Genomic DNA, 23,536 nt, shown 5'->3' on the forward strand with positions numbered 1-23,536 from the left:
TTCCAACTCTAAAAGAGTACTTGATGAAAAGGTTTTAGATTTAGGAGTTTCAAGCTGGTGAAGAAGGCATGATGTGAAGGGATGTTTGAAATTTTGATATATAATTTGAAAACTTTTAAACATGTTGGACTAGGATCATAGGAAACAAGTACCCAAATAAAGGAAATACTACAACTCTAATTGTAATGAACAAACTAAGGAAAAATCGAGTCAAGAGTAAAAAATTAGGGGATGTTCAAAGGATTGAAGAAATAGGAAAATTTTTAATATCAAAGAAATTAGAGGTTGGGCATGAGAGAAAAGGCATGCCAAGAAGGGGAAGTTTAATGACTTGATAAGGATAGAGGAAAAAGGTGAGAATGGGTGAATGCCATATCAAGATGGATAAGCCTACAAGTTAAAAAGTCCAACAACTTGCATAGACATGGGATTTGATTAGAAAATACCTCAAACTTACAACTTTTTGGACTTCTTGAAACAATTAGTACATGGGAATAACATAAGGAAATACTTAGAAATAAAATTACTTGCATGGGGATTTAACCTAGACTATCTCATTGTAGTTAGAAGTGATGGTTTTAAAATAGTTGAGATACACAAAAGGCAAGGGACAAGAAAAATGGAATTACAAATTGAAGTCCAAACAAGGGCATTAAAAAGAACCATTCTATGGAATAGCACTTAATACTTCTTAGATATAATAAAAATAGACGTTAGCACTTAATATTTCCGAGATATAATAAAAATAAATGCAATGCTCATATAGCAATTCTACTCATGTGATAATAAATGATCTCAAATGTGTATCAAGGTCACTATTGGCATCAAATGTTAATAAACAAGGCGTCATAAAGCTTATAAATAGTGAATTTATAATAATATAATAAATCTATGGTGTAAATTGAGCATATTTGAATTCATCATTGCCTTTCCTATTGGTTCTTACTTCTACTCTATTCTCTTGTCAATTCCAATTATGAATCAGAAGATCTAGGGTAGAGGATGAATGATTGATAATAGAAAGTTGAAGGCCACTTTGAAGTGTATATGAATGGGTGTGGGAAGTGTTAGCATATTCATGGGAATTGATGGACTTTGGAAATGTGTGAGAAATATAAGAGGTGAAAGGCATAATAATCTAGAACAGGGACATAAAATATGGAGGATAATGAGGCACGTGGATGAGAATGGATTAAGGGATTGAACAAGAAATAGATATTGTACAAGAAAGGATGGTAGATGTAGGGATGAAATGACCAAGAGGAGTTGTGATTATTTGGATATTGGTGGATGACATAGAAATGAAGGTAAAATAGAAGGAGGTAAGAAATTGGAGAAATGATAAATAAAGGATAGTGTGTACTAGTGTAGGTATGATAACTACTATAGGGTTATAAAATAGTAGTAGGAGTAATGTAGAATATGGGCTAATGGTAGTGTTGGCTAGATATAAAAGGTTTTGAGGTACCAAAAATATGATTTCAATAATTTTTAGACTGATATAACCATTACATACAACATTTAAATAGACCTAATTCATGTCCAATATGCTTTAAAAATTTATAGAAGTATTAAATATTTTAGCACCATAAATTATCAGCAATCCAATTTACACCTCATGTTTCTACTCCCACTTTAGTGTGTCTTATCCTCATCCTCTCTCTATCTCAATTTTGGCCCTATTAACTAACTTTGATGTCATGTGCACCTGTTTGTGGGTCCTATTGTGAGACACCCTCCCTCCTAACTACTTATTCTAGTCCTATTTGTAGAAAGACCAGGGCATGGAATGCCCTAGTCCCTCTCAAAGGGGCCCCAATTTAAAATAAGGTAGGTGTTATATCTTCCCGATAGTATTAGATTCATGAGGCTACACATGATCATTGAGGTTGGGCTAATTGGTAAATTACCTAGGAAACCCTATGTAGAGACATTATATCAATTCATTTTAGATCTAAAACTACAGATTCCCTATTATTCATGTGCATTTGTGAAGCATTCATTATAAAGCATACTCAAAGATTAAAGACAACATATTCATCATTCAAACATTGTGTAGAAAGGTTAAATCAATGTTCATGCAAGCATGTGTGTCTGATTAGTTGTTTTCATGTCCATTTTTTTTCATGCCATTACATTCAACATTTGTGATTACATTCAAAGAGAATTGCATAATTATCAACAATTGCAAATTTGAGGTATATCCCCTTAATATCTATTTTAGTATTTTCATAATTTCATTCATGGTTAATTCCAAAATCACGGTTTGACCTAAGGCAAACCCCTATGCCCAACATATTTCCCTTTATTTTGTGTGCAAGAAATAGGGGCAGAGCTATACTTGGGAATTTTGCTAGAGTCAATAGTGATGAACATGTCATCTTTCAACAACAAAAAATTTGAAGGACTAGGGTAGATTTGTGTTAACTGGTCCTAAAAAATTAGGTCAAACTTATGATGACATGTTCTAAACATCTTTTTTTGCCCAAATCCAATTTTGTGGCTTCATGGGACATTTATAACTTACTATTTCTACTCGATTACTTCCATAATCCCTCATTTTACCCTAATATCACAATTACATTACAATTCAATTAAGAAAGAGGATAATTAGTCTCTAACTAGTTGAATCCAATCAAAATTTGTGCCTCTTTCCCATTGTAATTGAGCCTATATCTATTGGGTTCAACCCTCTTTCAATGTAATTTGGTTAATTAAGATATTTAGTGGATTTAGTTTGTGAAACAATAATTCTCAATTTTTCAACCATTACATTTTGGTCAACCCGACTCCTTGAATGCTTATTTCTGATTTGTGGTCTCAAATCTGGTTTTTAGGCATTCAAAAAATAAATTTTGCACTCATAGATTATAATTACATAAATTTAGTGGTCAATTTCATAAAAACCCTAATTTATTTTGCTAATGTTGGCTTGTGGGTTGCATAATTTTTTACTTATATTTTTTAAATCTGATTTAAGAAACTCATAATGGAAATTACTAAATCTAATTTGTTTGTTATTTCACATATGGTTACATTTCTTTTTAGTCAAATTTATCATAATCAAGTGTTGGATAATGGCTTCTTTCATTTTACATTGATTCTTTTCATCTAAGTACTTTTGCAAATTGCATTTTTAGGGTTTTAATTTTTTTTCTACTTGCAAGTGATATCTCAAATCTTTTATCCATGTTATATTTTGTTTTATGATGACATTTTTAAGAACATGTATTACATGTGTAGATCACATAAAGTCTATTTTAGACAATGATAATCCTAAAGATGACATTGGAAAATATAACACTTGTACCTCTTCTAGGATATCTAATGTGAATGAGGAAAAAGTAAATAATCCTATTAATGATGTCTCTAATAGAGAGAAAGCATTGAAGAGATACATGACATCATCCTCTTCTTGTATGCATACTCTAGTACAAGGGGGAAAGATCAAAATGTTTGTTTACCAATCCCTTTAGATCCTCCTTATTCTCCGAGAGCTTATCTTAGTCATCAAATTCTGTTTAGGGAAGATGATGTTATACACTTTATGTTACAAGTGTGGTTGCTGTTTCACCAAAAGATCGACTTGTTAATGCTTGATACAACCAATAGACTTATAGAATCCACTAGATTGCAACTATCCCCCCCAGTACAAGCAAGGGGTTTGAACTTGTGACCAAGATTTGATACCACTTGTTACAAGTGTGGATGCCATTGTACCAAAAGATCAACCTGTTAATGTTTGATACAACCACTACACTTATAGAATCCATAGGAGGTGGTTAAGCCATGTCACAAACCCAAGCACTACACTGCACAACAAAAGGAGACCAAGGGCACACACCTTACAACACTTTATTCATGACATATCTCCTCATATAACATTAAGAAAAGATGAAGCACTAGATGATAAGGATCTTCCCTCCCAAACTATCAAAGAGGATATGAATAATGATGATAGAAATGAGAAACTTCTTCCAAAGGATATTCCTTCTTCATCTGACTCTCCCTTTGATCCTTCCATGTGTCCTTATACTACAAATTTTAAAGAGATTTGTGATAATAGTTATTCGTCTTCACAATTGAAACATTCTTATAGAAATGGTTATAACATAACCTCAAAACAAGGTTATAGTGGATAGGGACTTGGAAAAGATGAACAATGAATCAAAGTCCCTGTAAACCCTCCTTCACAAGCTAGTACCGAAGGTCTAGGATATCCTCATCATTCACCTATGGATGAATCATCTATCTAAAGGTGCTTCTTCCTCGAATAATCCTTTTTTCTCGTACCATCAAACCCATGATCACCATGCCAATTATTATCCAAATTTTCAAAAGGGACAAGAACTCATTGATAATGGTACTATGAAAATCATAGAAGACAATCCTCCTCCTTATAGTAACACTTGTACTACATCTCAAGAGGAAAGGTCTACTCCTATTGATGAAAAACATAAATTAGCTACTAGAATCTTATGGAGATTGAAGTATGATAAGACTATTTATTTTCCTTTCATTAGACTTAATTACAATTATAAGAATAAGGAAGGTGACGAACATTATCTTTTTCATCATAGTTATTCTCATTCTCTTGGAAATTGTAACACCTTTAAAATATTTTTTCAAGACCAATATGATCGTTATCGCATAGCTCTTACAACTAATCTTGCACTTTTTCTTTGTGAATAGGTAGTGCCTTAGCACTACATTCACCCTTTCATGTTGTTCCTCAACCTATGACACTAGTAGTTAACTTCATTGGGGGATTTTGTCATGTGTGGTGTTTCTATTTCAATAACAAACACCTTGGGGAAGAAACATATTTCTTCTTTGTTTCCTCACTTGGGGGGAAAGGACAATATATATTCAATTATCTCTCCTTTTTTAAGATTACCTCTTCTTTAGAGATTCATTTTGTATATCTTGATGTCTTTTCTTGCATTGAATAATCCTTCATGTGAGTAAATGTGTTTTCCATGTTTAGGACATTTCTTTTCTTAAAGTAGTGCATTTTCTTATGTATAAATCTCTCCTTAGAGGTTGTGTAATCCTTTTCAATGTCCCTATGCTTGGGAGGCATTGATATTTCCTACCCTTTCTAAGGATGAACTTTTAATTTGATGAGTGGTGTTTTCTTACGATATGATGTCATTCCTTGTGTGAAGTTGTTTGTTTTATTAAGGATTATCTATTATGAAAGAGGTGTGTATCCTTGACTACAACCTCTTCTACACTTGGAAATGTATATCAATTATAACAAACCCCTCATTCTAGGTCAAAAGTGTGTCATCCTTCATCAAGAATCTATTTCCCCAAGAAATAGGGGGAAGGTATGTTTTCTTGTTTTCCTTCCTCTCTTTTAGCTAATAATGATATTTTTATTCAAAATCTTCACCTGGAGGGAGATGAATTTGAGCCAAGATCTCTTTCCTTCCAAGGATTCCCTTTATAGTTGTTGCAAGATATCCCTTTTTCAACTGTCTTGTCCTTTCTTGTAAGAATCTTGCCTCTTTATCTTGGATTTATCAACATTGTTGCCTAAAAGGATATCTCCTTGGTGTTGAAGGTGTGTATCCTTGTTTCTATGTTGACATCTTAAGGGGGGCATTATATATCGCCCTCTTTGTACCATATTGTATTATATTTTACATGTCTTATATGAGGTTTTCATTCTTGAAACCAACCAAAACAAAGTCTTACACCAGATGCTTCATGCTTGAAATCAAACAATATATTTTTTATATATATTTAATAAGAGGTACATATTCTCAAAACTAGACAAAACAAATTCTTACATGATATGTTCCCAAAACCAAGCATATATTTGTCTTACACGAGGTGTTCAAACTCGAAACCAAATAAAACAAAGTCTTATATGAGATGCTTCATACCCAAAACTAAAATTTTTTGTATTTTAATTTCATGTATTATATGGGTTGTTGCATACTCAAAACCAAACAAAACAAAATCTTATATGAGATTCTTAACTCTTGAGGCTAGATATCAACATATGTAAAAGGATGAGTGGAACTAGAAAAACATAGCTAGACTATTCCGACTCTCATCTCCAACATGATCACCTAGCAAAACATAGATAGCCTACAACATCGATGTCCTCTCTTTTCTCTTCCCCATGAGCTGATGGATTTTCTATTTGTGGCTCATGGTTCATAATTTGAAGCATGCTCTTTCTCTTTTCATATGATTGCTTATGTTCTTGTGATAGAATTCCAAGAATGGTATTAGCAGTTAGGATATTTTGATTATCGAGGTCTCTTCAACTAGTTGAATTGGAGCCTTTTTATGTTTTATGTTTTGTGTCTTTTGTCTTTGTTTGTTTGTATTTTTGTCTTTATATTGTTTTGTCTTTCCTTAGATAAGATTGGGTGAGTTAAGCTCTTGAGATTGGGGGATTGGTTCCTCGAAATTAGTCATGTTTTATCTCCTTATGATCTTTCTCCTAATTACTCCTCTCTCTCTCTCATCTTTCTATGTTACCACGAGTATTTGTGTAGCCTCATACTCATTAAAGTGGGGGCTAAATGTAGTGTCATAAATTTTTATTAGTCCAATTTATACCTCATGTTTATGGTCCCACTTTAGCATGTCATATTTTCATCCTCTCTCTAGGTTCGTTCATGCCCTATTATCCAAATTTGATGCCATGTACACCCATTGGTGGGTCCTAATATGGGATACCCTCCCCCTTGGCTACTTATTTTGGTCCTATGTGTAGAAGGTACAGGGCATGGAATACCTTGGCCTAGACTAGGGCCCCCAAGACACCCTAGTCCCCACTCAAAGGGGCCCCAATTTAAAATGGGGTAGGTGCTATATCTCCCTAATATCATTTGATTCTGGAGGCTACACATGACTATTGGCGGTCGACCTAATTGGTAAATTACCCAGGGAAAACTATATAAAGACATCCTATCAATTCATTTTAGATCCAAGATTCTATCCCTACTATTCATGCATCCATGAAGCATTCACTATCAAGCATACTCAGTGATTAAAAACTGCATATTCATCATTCAAGCATTATGGAGAAAAGTTACATCAATATTCATGCAATAATGTGTGTGATTACAGTTTTTCATGTCCATGTGTTTGTCATAACATTACATTTAACATTTATGATTACATTCAAAGAGAAAACTGGGGTTAATTTAGTAATATTTGCATTATTTCATTTATAGTTAATTCCAAAATTGGGGTTTGACCTATGGAAAACCCCTATCCCCAAAATCTTTCTCTTTTCTTTATGTATGCAGGAAACAAGTGCAGAGTTGTACTTGGGAAATCCAGCAGAGTCAATAGTGATGAACAAGTTATCTGTTAATGGTAGAAAATTCAATTGACTGGGGTGGATCTATGCCACCTAGTCTCAAAAAATCAGGCTAAACTTCCTAGGATAGGTTCTAAACATATTATTTTTCCCAAATAAAAATTTGTGGCTCCATGGGACATATGTAGCTCAATGTCTCTATCAAATTACTTCAATAATCCCTAATTTTACCCTAATTGCACATTAACATTACAATTCAATTAAGAAAAAGGATAATTAATCTCCAACCAATTGAATCTAATCAAAATTTTAGTCTCTTTCCCATGGGTATTGAGCCTATATCTATGGCATTAAACCCTCTTTCAATGTAATTTTGTTAATTATGATATTTAGTGGATTTACTTAGTGAAACCTTAATTCCTAATAGTCCAAACATTACAAGTATTATAGTATTAAAAGGTAAATTATTGAGAATAAGATAATTTAGTATTATTATAAAAACATATGATGGAACTTGGCATTACAAAAAATATTTTAAGAGGCTATATAAAGAAGAGAAAAGTAGGAGATAACAATTGGAATCATATTCAAATTAAATTCAAATGAGATAAAGAAGATGATTTAAGTTAGGGTAAAGTATGCCAAATTTAATATAGACATCTATAAGCCAATGATGAATTTTAATATATCCTGTAATGGGTGTATATATATCAATGTATATAATTTAGTATAATTTAATTTATACTTATTGTATATATAATTTCTCCCTTTTTATTGCATCACCTCGAGGTTTACTGCATTGCGATCAAGGTTTTTGTGTCATCAAGTTGAAGGAGATGACAAAGTATATCTGTTAAGAAAAGTAGACATGAAGAAATTTTATTACTAATAGTTTTTTTAGATGCACATGGAACAAGGTAGGATTAAGGCCGAGATCTACTTTCACACAAACATTGGAATATGAAGCCACAACGATGTGATTGGATTGGAATAACTCTTGTCAAAGAGAGTCAAATGGTACCTCAGGGCTTCTTTTTCTTTGTTACATTATAAAGTGTATGGATTTGAAATAATTTTCAACTAAAATCCAAATATGATGTAAATGAATACCTGAAATACTGTAACAAACTAATGTACTAACAAATGCTTCATAATAGGCATATAAATGAACATTAAATATAGAGGAGCACCTATGATTGAAATTTGGGGCCCAATTCACTTCATTGGGTTTCCCACAGTGCTCTTGTCTTCTGACTTTTGTACATAAACTTGGTTGAGACCTTCTAAGACCCTATACTCTGCTCTCCCTAAATCTTGTCTACTTTTCTTTCTTCATTTAGGCCAAAGAAAAGAAATGAAGTTGGGGTGAAGAAGGCTAGATAAAACATTTTCTTATTAGAATGTCATATTGTAATGAGAAAACATGGATTCACTAAACATGATGCAGGGGCATCATATTTTAATGCTTTCTCCACTTTATTATCCAACTTCATGTAACCACTATATTTACAAGGCAAAGTCTTTTTAGTTTTTTTTTTGTTTGAATTTTTTACTATTTGGGGCAACAACTATCCATGCACGGGTAGGTGAGTTGGCTTGGGCCATGGGTTTGCTACTCATTGGTCTCGGGTTCGAGTCCCTCCTAAGTTTTAAAGGGGGGTTTTCTTGTAGGTTGTGGATCCTCCCCATAGTGGACTAGTCTTGCCCCATCTTGACCCTTCCTCGACTTCAACTTGGCAATAAAATAAGTCCAAGGTAAGATAGGTTGGGCACTGTGATACCCATGTTGTAACAAAAAAACAACTACCCATGTACAATTATGTTATTGCCCTAAGACGGAGCCCAAATTATAGAATAATGGTTTAGGGAAATTTTTTGAATTAAAAATAGGCTAGTGAGCATTTAATGAAGATTTCTATTGGCTACAATCAATTTAGGTGGGGATTTTAGGGAAGTTTCCAAAATTTCTTTCGAGGATTTTGGGTAGGAAGAGAGAGGAGAACAAGGAATAGAGAGCATAAAAAATTCAAGAAGGTAGTTCTGTGCTGGAAATGTGGAATCAACCTGCATTGCAAGAAAAATAACTCAAACACACACATGAAATATTGCATTAGAGGTTAGAAATAAACCAAACAAGTTAGTGAATCTAAGCTCTATAAAATTGTTCAATGCTCCTCTATCTCTAAAGATCCTCAAGATGAAAGGTGGCCCTCACTTGGAATAGCACTTGATTTCTTAGATCACAACCTAGAGAATAAGATTTAAATGATTCTAGGATTAAAATGGATGCAACTAAGATCCTAATGAATGATTTTGATACGAAACTAGATAATGATATGGTGCAAGATGATGAGATTGATATGAAGCTAAAATAGCATGAAAATGATATTAAGATTATATTAAGCTAGTATGGAAATGAAGCTAACATGATAAATCTAGGCTATGATAGTAATAAATGATATAATTACTATTATCAAAGAGAGGCTAAAAATGCTTGATGAAATGAGACTATAAATTAGATGCATGAAGACTTAGATGATTTTGAAGAAGGAATGGGCTCTATTTATAGGGAAAATAGAGAAATGGATGGTTGAGATTGAGTAATCTCAACAAGGGATAGGATTGGAAGTTGTCAATCCATGTGAGGGATTCAATCCAATCCCAAGTTGATAAATGTCACCTTGAGAGGGCTTGAGAGGAGATGTAAGAGGCATTAAATGCTTGAGGAGACATGATGGTTACCTTAGGAAGTAAGGTTGTGGTTGGGCTAGTGGATAACCAATGGATAAAGCCTTTACCCAAGGGGTGAACTCTTGTGCAAGGGTTAATAGGATGACCAAGGTCAAAGCCATGAGTGCTTGCTAAGACCCTTGGGTTAGATGAGGGTTAAGTTAGAGAGAAAGTCTCTAACCATGAGGGGAGGTTGAATTAACCATTAATGGTTAATAGGACTTTGGGGGACAAATTTGTAAGAGTCCTTCCAAATTTGGGGAACTCAACAAGTTAGCTTAATGAAGAGATAAAGTCTTAAATGCATTTAGAAGACTTTCTTCCAAACTTGAGAAGTGACCTCCTTAAATTTAGGAAAAGGACATGATTAGGAGATTAGACATGATTAGGATGGGATTAGGAGGTTTCTAGAAGGGTAATTAGGAGGAAAGTGGGAGATGTAGTATTTCACAAGTGGGTGAGGAAAAAGAGGCAATTTTGGTAAATAAAAGATTTATTTTAGCCAAAATAGGGGATGCGACTTGCATTTGTAGGATTTTGCAAGTGGGGGGATTTTCAAATAAATTTTGATTTATTTAAAGGTAAAGGGGATTTTAATTTAAAGTAGATTTAATTAAAATGGGAAAGGGGATAAATGGAGATTTTTAATTAAATGTGAATTTAATTAAAATGACTAGAGGGGAGGTTTAATTAAATATAAATTTAATTAAAATGGCTAGAGGGGAGGTTTAATTAAATGTGAATTTAATTAAAATGGCTTAGATAGAAAAAGGGGAATAGGGATATCAATTAGATCTTGATTTAATTAATTATGAGAATGAGGGATAATTAAATGAATAAAATTCACTTAATTTGTTGTGCAACTTTTAGGTGTTTACATTTTGCCCCTCTTTGAGTTAACATGTGACCACATGTTGATTCAAAGAAAAATGTTCAATTTGTCATCAATTTTTTTCGATATGGTATTGTTGTCAAAGTCATCGATTTGATTCCCTAGATATGAAAACTGATTTTGATATGAAACTGATTGATCGATTCAATATGATAATATTGTCATCAAAATTGTCGAAATGATGCCTCAGATATGAAGAATTGATTCAATATGAAAAGTTCATATGAGACTAATGTCAATATGAGACTGATATGAAATTGATGTCAAGATTCAATATGATTTCCCAGATATGAAGAATCGATTTGATATGAAAAGTCGATATGAAACTGGTGTCGATATGAAACTGATATAAATTGATGTCGAGATTTGATATGATGCCCCAGATATGAAGAATTGATTTGATATGAAAAGTTAATATGAAGCTAGTGTCAATATGAAACTGATATGAAATTGATATGGGGATTCGATATGATAATTCCCCCTCAGGAGATCGTTTGTGCACTAAAGGCATGAATTATCTCTCGGAAGAAGAAGAAAGTTATTTGAAAGATATAAGAGTGGATAGTTGATGACATGCATGGGTATGACATGCATGGGTTTGACAAGATTGATTAGACTGATTGGATTGATAAGATTGATCGGATTGAGATTAAGTCTGGTTTCAGAAATGACACCTCCTATATAAGACAAAGATGATAAAAACATCTGGTTTTAGGAAAGATACATCCTGTATAAGACTTGATCAAAGCGTCTGGTTTCACGAACGATATGTCCTGTATAAGACTTGATAGAATGGATTAGATGAAATGGATTGATAGGATTGATAAGAATGAGATCGAGTCTGGTTTCAGGAATGACACCTCTTACATAAAAGATAAAGATGATCAAAATGTCTGGTTTCATGAACAATATATCTTGTATAATATTTGATCAAAATGTCTAGTTTCATGAAAGATACATCCTGTATAAGACATGTTAGATGAGAGTTGGATGAATAATTAAGATATGAAAGTGAAGAAAGATTCCATGATGATGTGAGAGATATGCATGTGAGGGATGCAATGATGAATGTGACTAGATGATGATGATGATGATGAGATGTATCTTGAAAATGAGATGTATGATGTGAGATGTATCTTGAAAATGAGATGTATGATATGAAATGTTTTTTGAAAATGAGATGTGTATTGAAAATGAGATGTATAATATGATGTGAAAATGATAATGCAATCAAATGCAATTTTAATATGATAATGATGTGCAACCTAATGCGTTATTAAGGTAACAAAGATAATGTAATAATACTAATGTAAGATTAAAATGATGTGCAACCTAATGCAATATTAAGATGACAATGATAATGAAATGATACTAATGCCAAATTAATATGATAATGCAACCTAATGCAAGTTAAGATGATAATGATAATGAAATGATACTAATGCCAGATTAATATGATAATGCAACCTAATGCAATATTAAGAAGATAATGATAATGAAATGATACTAATGCATTCTCGTTCCATATGTTGCCATTTGTTGTGATCAAAGTGCCAATGCTTCCTTTGTTTTCATCATCGAGTCTTCATTTGTTGAAAGTTGATACAAGTGTTATGGTATAATTGAACCATAATGACCTGAATATAACTTACATGGGTTTTGATGTTGGAAGATAGCACAAGCATCATGGTATAATTGAACCAAGATGACTTGAGTGTTTCTTGCATAAAACATAGAAGAGTTAACCTTTGTCCTATACAAATCCGAAATATCTTCAGTGATATGCTACCCAATCACGTCCTAAGACAGGTTTGCATAGTAGAAGAATTCACTCCCAAACAATAGACAAAGAAACCATCACATTCCTTCCTTGCTTCTCTAGTTGTTGATACATCATTGAGTCACTTAGGATATATGATAGGCAAAAATCAACAACCATAAGTAAGCATGCATGCAATCTGAAATGTATTCTTGTCAAGTAAAACATCTTGCAAATAGATCTTTTTTGCCCAATTCAAATCAGTTCAATCCTTGATCTCTAGCCTTCTTGCATTGTTGTGGTCACTGTTGGTTGTCTTAATCTTTTTTGTTTTTCTACATGTTTGGTCTCATGCCTAAAAAACCCTAAGGCAAAATGCCCCCAACAAGGTTAGGATTCTACCCCTTGTTGTCAATACTACTTCGATATGGATGTTTATACTGATCACCAAGTAATAATGGGATATGAGTTAGATAACTGGTTTAGATAATCAAGGATAGTGACTATGCTAAGTATGTTCGGGATAATGTTGTGTGTGAAAGTGTTCTGCAATGGCCATTGGTTTCGATCAGATGGAGTGAAAGATATGATGCAAGTGCCGATGGATAGAGGAGATGCTCTGTAACAAATATTGCCTCTTGCTAGGTTTTCACCACTTGTTTTTATTGCACTTTTTCATTTTTTGTATTTTTCCGATTTTTTTGTGTCACAAGGTGCCTATTTGCTAGGTGCCTATGATTCTCCTTTAGGACCAGATCACCAATTTTGAAAGCTCTTGGGATGACCTTTTGATTACAACTTTTGCACATTCTTTGTTGATAAGCCTTGAGATGATCAAAGGCACGTTGGCGACGTTCATCAAGAAGCTCTAGCTCTTGCAACCTATTGAATCAATATTCCTTATTTGGAATGAGGCCTTTCAAGAATACCCAGTGTGATAGAATATCTACCTCAATAGGTAAAATAACTTCTAATCCATAGACCAATGAGTATGGTGTAGCTCCTGTAGGTGTGTTGATACTCATTCTGTAGGCCCAAAGTGTAGGGTTGAGCTGGACATGCCAGTCTTTACGAGCATCATTCACTGTCTTCTTGAGGATTTTCATAATTGTTTTGCTTGAGGCATCTTCTTGACCATTCCCTTGTGGATAATAAGGTGTCAAAAAGTGATGTTGGATATGGAATCAATCAAAAATCTCTTGGACATCTTGATATTTGAAAGGTCTTCCATTATCTATGATAGTGGAGCTAGGGATGTCCTACCGACAGATGAGATAATTCAGAATAAAGGAAGTGATCTGTTTATTAGTCACTGTAGTCAATGGAATTGCCTCAATCCATTTGGTGAAGTATTTGGTGTTCATGATGACGAACTTGTGCCCATTTGACGAGGAAGGGTGGATTTTTACCACTAGATCAAGAACCCAATGACAGAAAGGCCAAGATGTAGTGAATGGTTGCAACTCTTGCTCTGGTGCATGTATGAGGTTACCATGAATTTGACACTTAGGACATTTCCTAGCAAATTGATAGGACTCTTTCCCCATTGTCTGCCGGTAATATCCCATCCTCAAGAGTTTCTTGGCAAGAGTAGGACCACTTGAATGCATACCACAAATACCTTCGTGAAGCTCATGTAAGGCGGAGTCAAATTTATTACGATTGAGGCATCAAAGAAGAGTACCATTAAGACCTCAACGATAAAGTGTGTCAGCAATTAAGATGTAGCAGGTGGCTTGTCAGATAAAGATTCATTTTTGGTTGCGAGATAGGTCGGGTGGGAGGGTATTTTCTTTGAGACAGGCATAGATTTTCCTGTATAGTGGGGAGTCAAAACCATTCAGAGCACAGATAACTTGGGATTCTGAATTGTTATAGGTTGGGGAAAACAATTTCTCCACTAGGAATTTATAGAGATTTTGTTTATTTGGAATTTGCTGGAGCGAAGCGATACTGTCCATTGCATCAATAGCTCTGTTGTCAAACCTTGGAATCTGCTCAAAAGTGATGTCCACAAAGTACTTCTTGAAATCATCCACCATGGGCTTGGACGACATCAAATTTTCATCCTTTATTCAATAATCATCATTGACCAGATTGATGACTAATTGAGAGTTTCCATAGACTTTCAATTTTGTGATTCTCCATTCCATTACTATTTTGATACTAGTGACTAGAGATTCATACTCAACAATGTTTTTGGTGCAGGGGAACATCAATCTGTAGGATCTTGGAATCCTATGTCCTTTAGGATTAACAAATAGGATTCCAGCATGTGATCCATGTTGTGTATATGATCCATCAAAGTATAGGGTCCATTGCTTGGGTGTGATAGTGAGCACATCCATATCTAGAAATTCCACCTATAGTGGGTGTTGGTCTGGGAGTGGTGATTTTGCCAATTGATCTGTAATTGCTTGTCCTTTGATGGCCCACCATTTTGTGTATTGAATGTCGAATTCACTTAGGATCATGACCCATTTAGCTAGCCTCCCTGTGAGAGTGGCTTTACTAAGGAGATATTTTAGTGGGTCAATCTTGCCCACTTGCTTGATTGTGTGGGATAGCATGTAGTGGTGAAACTTTTGAGAAGCAAACACCACTACTAAATAAGCCTCTTCAATGAATGTATAGTTGAGTTCATATCCATTCAAAGTCCTATTGATGTAGTAGATAGCCCTTTCTTTGCCCGCTGGATCTTCTTGTGCTAGCAGTGCCCCCAGTGACACTTTGATTTCTGATATATAGAGGATGAGTGGTTTTCCTACTATTGGTGGTACCAAAACTGGTGGATTCATCATATATTATTTGATTTGGTCGAATGATTCTACACATTTGTCTTCCCATCTGAAAGGTACTTTCTTATGAAGCAGATGGTTGAATGGGAGACATTCGTCAGCCAGTTGAGCAATGAATTCTCTAATGGATTGTAGCCTCCCTTCAAGAGATTGTAGCTGGCTAATGTTTTTAGGTGGTGGAATCTCCATAATTGCTTGTACCTTTGTTGGATACACCTCGATTCTCTTTTATGAGATAATGTATCCCAAAATTTTTTTGCATGTTACCCCGAAGACACACTTCTTAGGGTTTAATCTGACATTGAATTGTTCCAGTCTTTGAAAGATTTTATCCAGGATGTCTACGTGTTCTTCTCTTGCGAATGATTTAGCTAGAAAATCATCCACATAATCTTCCATTAAAGCATGCATCATGTCATTGAATATTATTGCCATGGCCTTCTGATAAGTCGCGATAGCATTTTCAAGCCAAAAGGCATGATGTTCCAATGATATGTACCCCACAGACATGTGAATGTCAGTTTATCTTAAACTTCATGAGCTATCTTGATTTGGTTGTAGCCGAAAAAGCCATCCATGAGGGATAACATAGCATATCCTGCAGTTAGATCGACAATGGTGATGTTTGGAAAAGGAAAGTCATCCTTCAGTTAAGCTTTGTTGAGATCTCTGAAGTCTGTTCAAATCATGATGCTTTTATCCAGTTTAGAATTTGACGCAATGTTAGAGATCCATTCCAGATAATCAATGGGTCGGATGAATCCTACATCAAGTAACTTCTTTAGCTATGTTTTTACCAATATGGCCATATGTGGGTTCATCTTCCCTAGTTTTTGTTCGACAGGTTTAGCTCTAGGAGCGACGGACAAGTGATGCATGATGAGATTTGGATCTATCCCTGACATGTTTGAATAAAACCAAGAAAAATTGATTTGCCTCTCCTTGAAGAATTTGACAAACTCTGGGTTTTCATTTTCTATGAGTGATTCTGCCAAATGTATGGATTTAGCTATTGCTTTAGTGCCAATATTTATTGATTGAGTTGGCTCAATCAAAATTGGTGACCGCTCATGGTAATGTTCAGGAAGAGTGTCAAGTCTCTCATCTTTAGGTTCCTCAAAGAGGTTTTCACCATTAGATGCATCCTTTGTTTTTACTTTTTCACGATCTAATATGGCCATTAGATGGTTTTCACCATTAGATCAATTTTTTTATTTTGTTCTTTTTGCAACTGAGAGACTTGGCACTACCCTAATTATAGATATCGTTACGTGATTCGCTAGTGGAGCATGTTTTTGGGTTAACTGAACAAAGGTATTGAACAATGGCCTCATCATCTCGGAATATTGGTATATTGTTCTCAGGTTCTTCCAGTCTATGAGGTTGGGATATATGAGAGGTAGGGAGTCATTTAGCAGGTCAATATCTGCTGCTGTGAGGGTCATGATAGAGATATTGTAATAGTTGTCTGTAGTATGGGTAAGGTCTATAACAGTCTCAAGGTTTTCAATGGTACTCTCATCGATATTGCCTCTTTCATATTGATGCTACTCGTTTTCACTAGCCTCATAGATTTGTTGTGGTTCTAATTCAACGATCTAGAGCTCGAGCCTTGTCCCTCATATGGAATGGGTGTGTATGTATGGATTGTATCCTGTTGGCTTGATGATGATTGTAATGTATTCATCACTTGTTAACATTGATGAAACAGAAACTACTTGAAGATGATGATGATGATGATTCTTTAAGTATCTTAGGGCCCATTGATATGAACACTTTGAGTGCATCAGAAATGTTCAAGATTGCTAATGTTATGCAATCTAGAGCACATAAGAAGAGACTGAAAGAGAAAAGGATTGAAGCAAAGACAATCTAGAATGCAGTAGAAATTTTGTTTGGTTTACTACCGGAAACAACTGTTGCACATCTTCCTACACCCATTAGCAAAATTGGTCAGTTAGTTGCAGATACATCTGATCAAATCAAGTCACTTGAAGATGCTGCTCAAATATCTGTTGAGAAGAGCCACAAGAAGAAATATGAAGATAAACTGGCAAAGAAAATTGAAAGTGGCAAAATGGCTCTATCTCATAATGGAAGTCTATTGAGAAAAGCTATTGAATCTGGAGGAAAGTATATTCCCTTTACCTCCAATGTTTCTTTCTTTTATTCTAACATTTCTAAGAATCAAGTTGAAACGAAGAAAGAGATGGAAAATATATGCAAGGCATATGTCCCACTCTAGGACTCCATTCAGGCCTTTAATCGGTCTTTAGATGACTTGCATGACAGATTGAATAGGAATGATAATGAGAAGGCTAAGAGACTCCGATCTCTAAAAGAGCTCAAGTGTCTACTCACATTACAGATCGACATTCTTCAAAGAGCCTACACTAATGTAGAAGCTATTCTTGCTACTCCTGAAACCTGCACGTTGGACTCAATGGAAGAATTCCATTCCCAGCCGATGTCTACATTTGAGTATACTGCTAACATATTGGAATCATGGGAAAATGTTTTATCACAGATGAAGCATAACTTCAATGATATTTTTATGATATTAGCCAATGCATGAACTTTTTTAAGTTGTTAATATATACTGAACACTTTGATACAAATTTTCTATATATATGTATATATTTTACTTTTTCATTTTGGCATTGTTGTCAAAGGGGGAGTAATAATATGTATGTGTGTTTTTGAAAATTTTGTATTTATGCATGCATTAAGGGGGATTATTGCATTAAGGGGGAGTATGAGTATATGTGTAAATTTGTTGTGTATGCACACTTAGTGGTATTGTATTACTCTAAAATTTTCTAAGTGTTGCCATGAATGCCAAAGGGGGAGATTGCTAGCTTGATGATGATTGTAATGTATTCATCACTTGTTGTCATTGATGAAACACTCTCACACACATATGATTACATTGACTACTGGTGTAACTTCAATTGGTTTACACTGTCAACCGGTATGTTTAAGGTTCATTTCTAATCGGTACTTTGTGTCAAATAATATGTTCTTATGAGATAACCCATGGCTACACTAAGTCGGCATCAAAATGAAGATGCAGATGAAGATGGAGATCAAGCAGAAGATTCTAGGATAATAGTTCACATGTTTTATTCCAACTAGTATTGACTGTTCTAACTGGTATCTGATTTTGTGATGAGTTACCAGCACTGATTTCTTGGTGGTCATTTTTGTGATGAGTTTTGATCACTTGTCTAGATACACTGCTCCTAGGAAATTGTGTTTTGATTTCCTTAGGTCGACATAAGATTTGAATGTCTATTTAAAGACATTTTAGTGAATCATTTGAAAGTGATATAGAAGAGGATGTTATGCAAATATTGATATGCATCAAGATTGAAAGATTTTTTTGAAGAGCGATAAGTGTTAACATGAAGAGCAATGTTGAATGTACTTAGAAGGATCCGATCAGGCAAATATTGTGATACTTAGAAAACATCAAACCATTCTTGTTGTTTTCTAATCATTACAACAGAATCAAATCCCCTAACCAGGTAAGCTCTAACAAGCTTCATTTTACAAATCCTCTAACAAGGTGATCCATTAGTTTCGATTCTCAAATCCTCCAATGAGGTTACTCCTAACAGGGTAGTACTATTAAGAGGTTATAAGCTTCTAATCAAGCTTTGGGATCTTTAACAAGATTTTCTCCTAGCAGAGCACTTTGTAAGACCTTAACGAGTCAGTTATCTATTACTGCAGATAGTTCACTTGTGAGTTCCATCTCACCATGGTTTTTACCTATTTGAGTTTTCAACGTATAAACACTTCTGTTATGGTGGATGCTTTACTTTTTGTGGATTTTGTTATATCATTTTGGATAGCATGTATTTTGTTTAAATGCTTGGTTAAGTTCATCTATCAGTTAGTGTTTTAAGTAGTGTTTTATTTGGCGTCACTGTTACCCCCCCCTCTCAGTCCTTTTCAAGTCCATCAATTGGTATCAGAGTCTAACTTCTTTGAAGCTTGACTTCTTAGAAGGGAGTCTTGAAACTACCATGGGGATAGGAGCTACTTCAAGATGGATAGAGAGATAGAAGCTAGCAGAAATGAAGTTGAATCCCTTAGGGGAAAACTAAAAGCTTCTCAAGTCAAAAGGAGAGAGCTATCTAAAAAACTGTTAGAAATATCTGATAATAGTTCTTTAGATGAAGCCAATATTGAAGCTTTAGCAGAAGAAGTTGAAAAGTTGAATGGTGAGAAACTGAATCTAAGTAGAGAGATAGAAGGTCTCACTATCTGCATGAGTAAGGAACTAGAATCCAAAAGAGTTGCTGAAGATCTTATCAAGGAAAGAGATCAAGAGATTATAAAGATCAAATGGGAAAAAGACACTATGCACGAGAACTTGATTGGTAAAATAGAAGAAAAGGAGAACCTAAAGCTAGATCTTGAGCTGGCATCGTCTCTGAAAGAGAACCTGTCTAAGCATAATGGAGATCTTGTCAAAAAGCTACTGAAGCCAATGAGAAATTGGAGAAGTTCTTCAAAAGTTCTACCATGCTGGAAGAACAAATTCAATCACAAAGAATGAAGGGTGATATCTCTAGACTTGGTTTTCATACAACTAAAAAAGTTGAATCCTCCGGTACAAAGAGCAACTATCCCAAGAACAAAATGGCTACTAAAGTCAATAAGACTATCGGTAAGAAGGTTTTTAAACTTGTATGCTTTGTTTTCCATAAGTCTGGTCATACTGTAATAGAAATGCAAATTACAATACTAATGCTAGATATGTGTCTAGAAAGTTTTAAGGTCATTGCTTCAATTGTGGAATGTATGGGCATAGACATGCTGAGTGCAGATATGGAGCAACCAATCTTGTACCACACATGCATCCCAGACCAAATGGTATCTGGATAAGGAACTTTGATAGCTAGGTAAATCTGAACTGGCAAAGATCCTACGACAACCAGTTTAGTCCATTCGAGATGGAAAAGGTAACAAATGTTATTTGCACCTTCTGTAATAACTTTGGTCATGTGGCTATAAACTACAAAAGAAGAACAGGAAGAGGAAATGTAGGACCTTGGAGATCATCTGGTATGGTCTGTTACCACTGTAACAAAACGAGGCACTTAGCAAAATTTTGTAGATCAAGAAATTGCAAACCGGACAACTCTTTCAAGGATCAGAAAGGCAAGCAAAAAGTTTATGTTGAGGAAACCAGAGAGGATATGAATCGGATTTGGAAGGAGAAAAGTGATGACTCGCCTGGAGAAGAAACTATTCCTTCACCTAATGAAGAGAACCCAACACCCGTGACTTAAGCCCATTTTAACATGGCTAAGGGGAGCTTAACGGTAAAACATCTCCAGACCCCTTGTAAAATGAGTGGGAAATAATTTTTGAATCATGAATTTTGGTGACTTTTTGTTGACGTGTTATCAACCAGTATTTCACTTAAGTGGTGAAATTAGGGTTTATAACCTAAAGTGCGAGAATTTATTGTAGTTGGTAAAAAGGGATAAAAGAAAGTTTTACTTTGTCTTTTTTTACCCTAACTCTTTCGAGAAAGAAATTTGAAGCGATTGCAGAGCCGAACAAGATTGTTCTGTTGTTAATTGGTGAATTGTTCTATGATTAGAGAAATTAAGTTGAATTGAAAGTTGCAGAGAGGCGAACCGGTGTGCATCTGGGTATTTCAATAGGGAAACAGAGCGAAGTGTGTGAAACAAGGTATTTCTTTGAGTATACCTCTTCAAAACTTGCTTATCTAGAATGACATCTACTTCTAAGTTTGTAGAGAGGTTGATGATCACTATGTAGCCTAAGGAAGCTCTAAAGGTAGATCAAATTATGTCTTATAATGCATTATCGCAAGTCCCAAGCGGTGTTGTGGTCAAAGGTGACTTGTCCAGTTATATATACTGCAAGATAGAAGATTTAGGAAATCTACACATTTATACATAGTTGGAATCACTCTGTGATAAGAACAAAAAGATTGAAACAAAATATGCTAGGGTTTTTGAAAAAGGTTTTCGTAATGCCGCCTACTTTCTTGAAGATTTTGAGGAAGAACACATCATAATCATTTTGAGTCAAGTCCATGGAGAGAACATGTATTTAGAAAGGACTCACACAATAACCAAGGAAGCTATTTAGGCTGTAACTGGTTATTTCTTAACTGGTAAAATTCCTGTGCTAAAATGAATTTCAAAGGATACTGTCTTCAAATTAACCGATTCTACATCTAATAGGCATGCTTTTTCTATCAACAATATTAGAGACCCTGTAGTGAAACTAGCAGCAATGGTGATAGGCTACTAGGTATTTTACTCTAGTAGACTTAATAGTGTTCCATCTGCAGCAATTCATACAACACATAGAATGATTATTGATAATGCAGATTATGATCTTTGTGAAGCCATCAGAGGGTAATTATTTCAAAATTTGCAATCTATTAAGAAGGACAACACTCAAAATTTCAAATATGATCAGCTATTAGTTGGGTTATTTTTCTATTTCCAAAACTTCTTGCTGGGAATTAGAGACATTGAATGGTCAAAAGACCTACCGATCAATGCACAGATCAAGAACAACTTTAAGGTTGTGAATAATACTTTTTCAGCTACCTTGAATAAGTATTTTAATGAATTTCAGAAAAAGATGAGCATGAGCATGAGATTACCTGAAGATGTAGTAAAATACTTTGCAAAAGACATAGTCTTCACTGTTACCACTGACTTTTGCTTGATGCAAGCAATTGAGCCTAGAAAGGAAGAGATGGAAGATATGAGAAATGAGGTTAATCATGATTTACTGGTTGGCTATGCTAATACCTTGTTAGCATTGCCTAAAGATAAACAACAAGCAAAATTGGATATTGTGACAGTCCAAGTTGTACCGATAGAAACTGGTACTACACATGTAGAAAATGTGAAAGGAAAGAAAAAGAAGTCTGATGAAAAGTCTCCTGTGATAAAGACCAAAAGGGTGACTCGAAGTGTCCTAACCAAAAAGGAACCGACACCTAAAGTTTATGTAAAGAAGGAGAGTGCACCAAAGAAAAGAAATTGAAAATTGATTTTGCAACCAGAGTCTGAGGGAACAAATTCTGAAGAAGAACCAAAGAAGGAAAAAGCAATTGGTAGAACATCCAAGAAGGTAAAGGTAGTGTTGAAGGAAACTAGACCTATTGATATAGCTACCTACAAACCTGACACAGTTTTGAGAGAACAATGAAGACACTAGGAAGGAATAGGTTTGACAATGTCAAAGAATATTTTGATTCTTTCATTGAAGATGAGCAGAAGCAAGTCATTCAATAGGTAATCACTTATTTGGGTCATTACAATAGATTTCCGCATGACTTGGAAAAGGATATTTCAATCTCTTTGTATAATACTCTTTTAGATAAATGGGAGGAAGCTATTCAATTGGAAAAGAAGATTATTGATGAAATATTTGTACAATATTTTCCCAATTTATCCTCGGATTGAATTAGTGCTTTAGTTGAGCAATACAAAGTATATTTTGATTTTAAAATGAGAATATTGAATCTTCTTAATGCAAAAGGGTAGTTATTGAGTCTAAGAGACATCAGCTAGCCTATGTAATCAAAAAGAGGGAAGAACTCATCCACTCTAGCAATAAGGATAATACTACAGATGATGTTCCTCTACTGGAAATGGATGAAGAGGAGATTGTTCACCCTGACATAGTCTATCCAATCAAGAAGAAGGATGATTTCATTATTCTTGTTGATGAAGATGTTCAAAACATAGTAGACCTTTCTGGAGACAACACTGCATCGGATATGGAGCCTCCTATAATTACTGAAGTACAGGTTACATTAGTTGATCAACCGACTATTCAACTAAAAGCGGACAATGAACTGGCAACAATACGACCAAAGAAACCCCAATCTCCACCGGTCATTGAAAATACTCAAAAGGAGTCTACTGAGAAAGTTGTCACTCAGTTACCTGAAGAGAAAATAGAGCAGAACATGGAGAGAGAAATCATTAAGAGTGTACCTCCTGAATTGGTGAAGCAAAAACTACTTGAAGATGATGATGATGATGATTCTT

The sequence above is a fragment of the Cryptomeria japonica genome, chromosome 10 (genome assembly GCF_030272615.1).
Source record: "Cryptomeria japonica chromosome 10, Sugi_1.0, whole genome shotgun sequence".
Taxonomy (NCBI): Eukaryota; Viridiplantae; Streptophyta; class Pinopsida; order Cupressales; family Cupressaceae; genus Cryptomeria; species Cryptomeria japonica.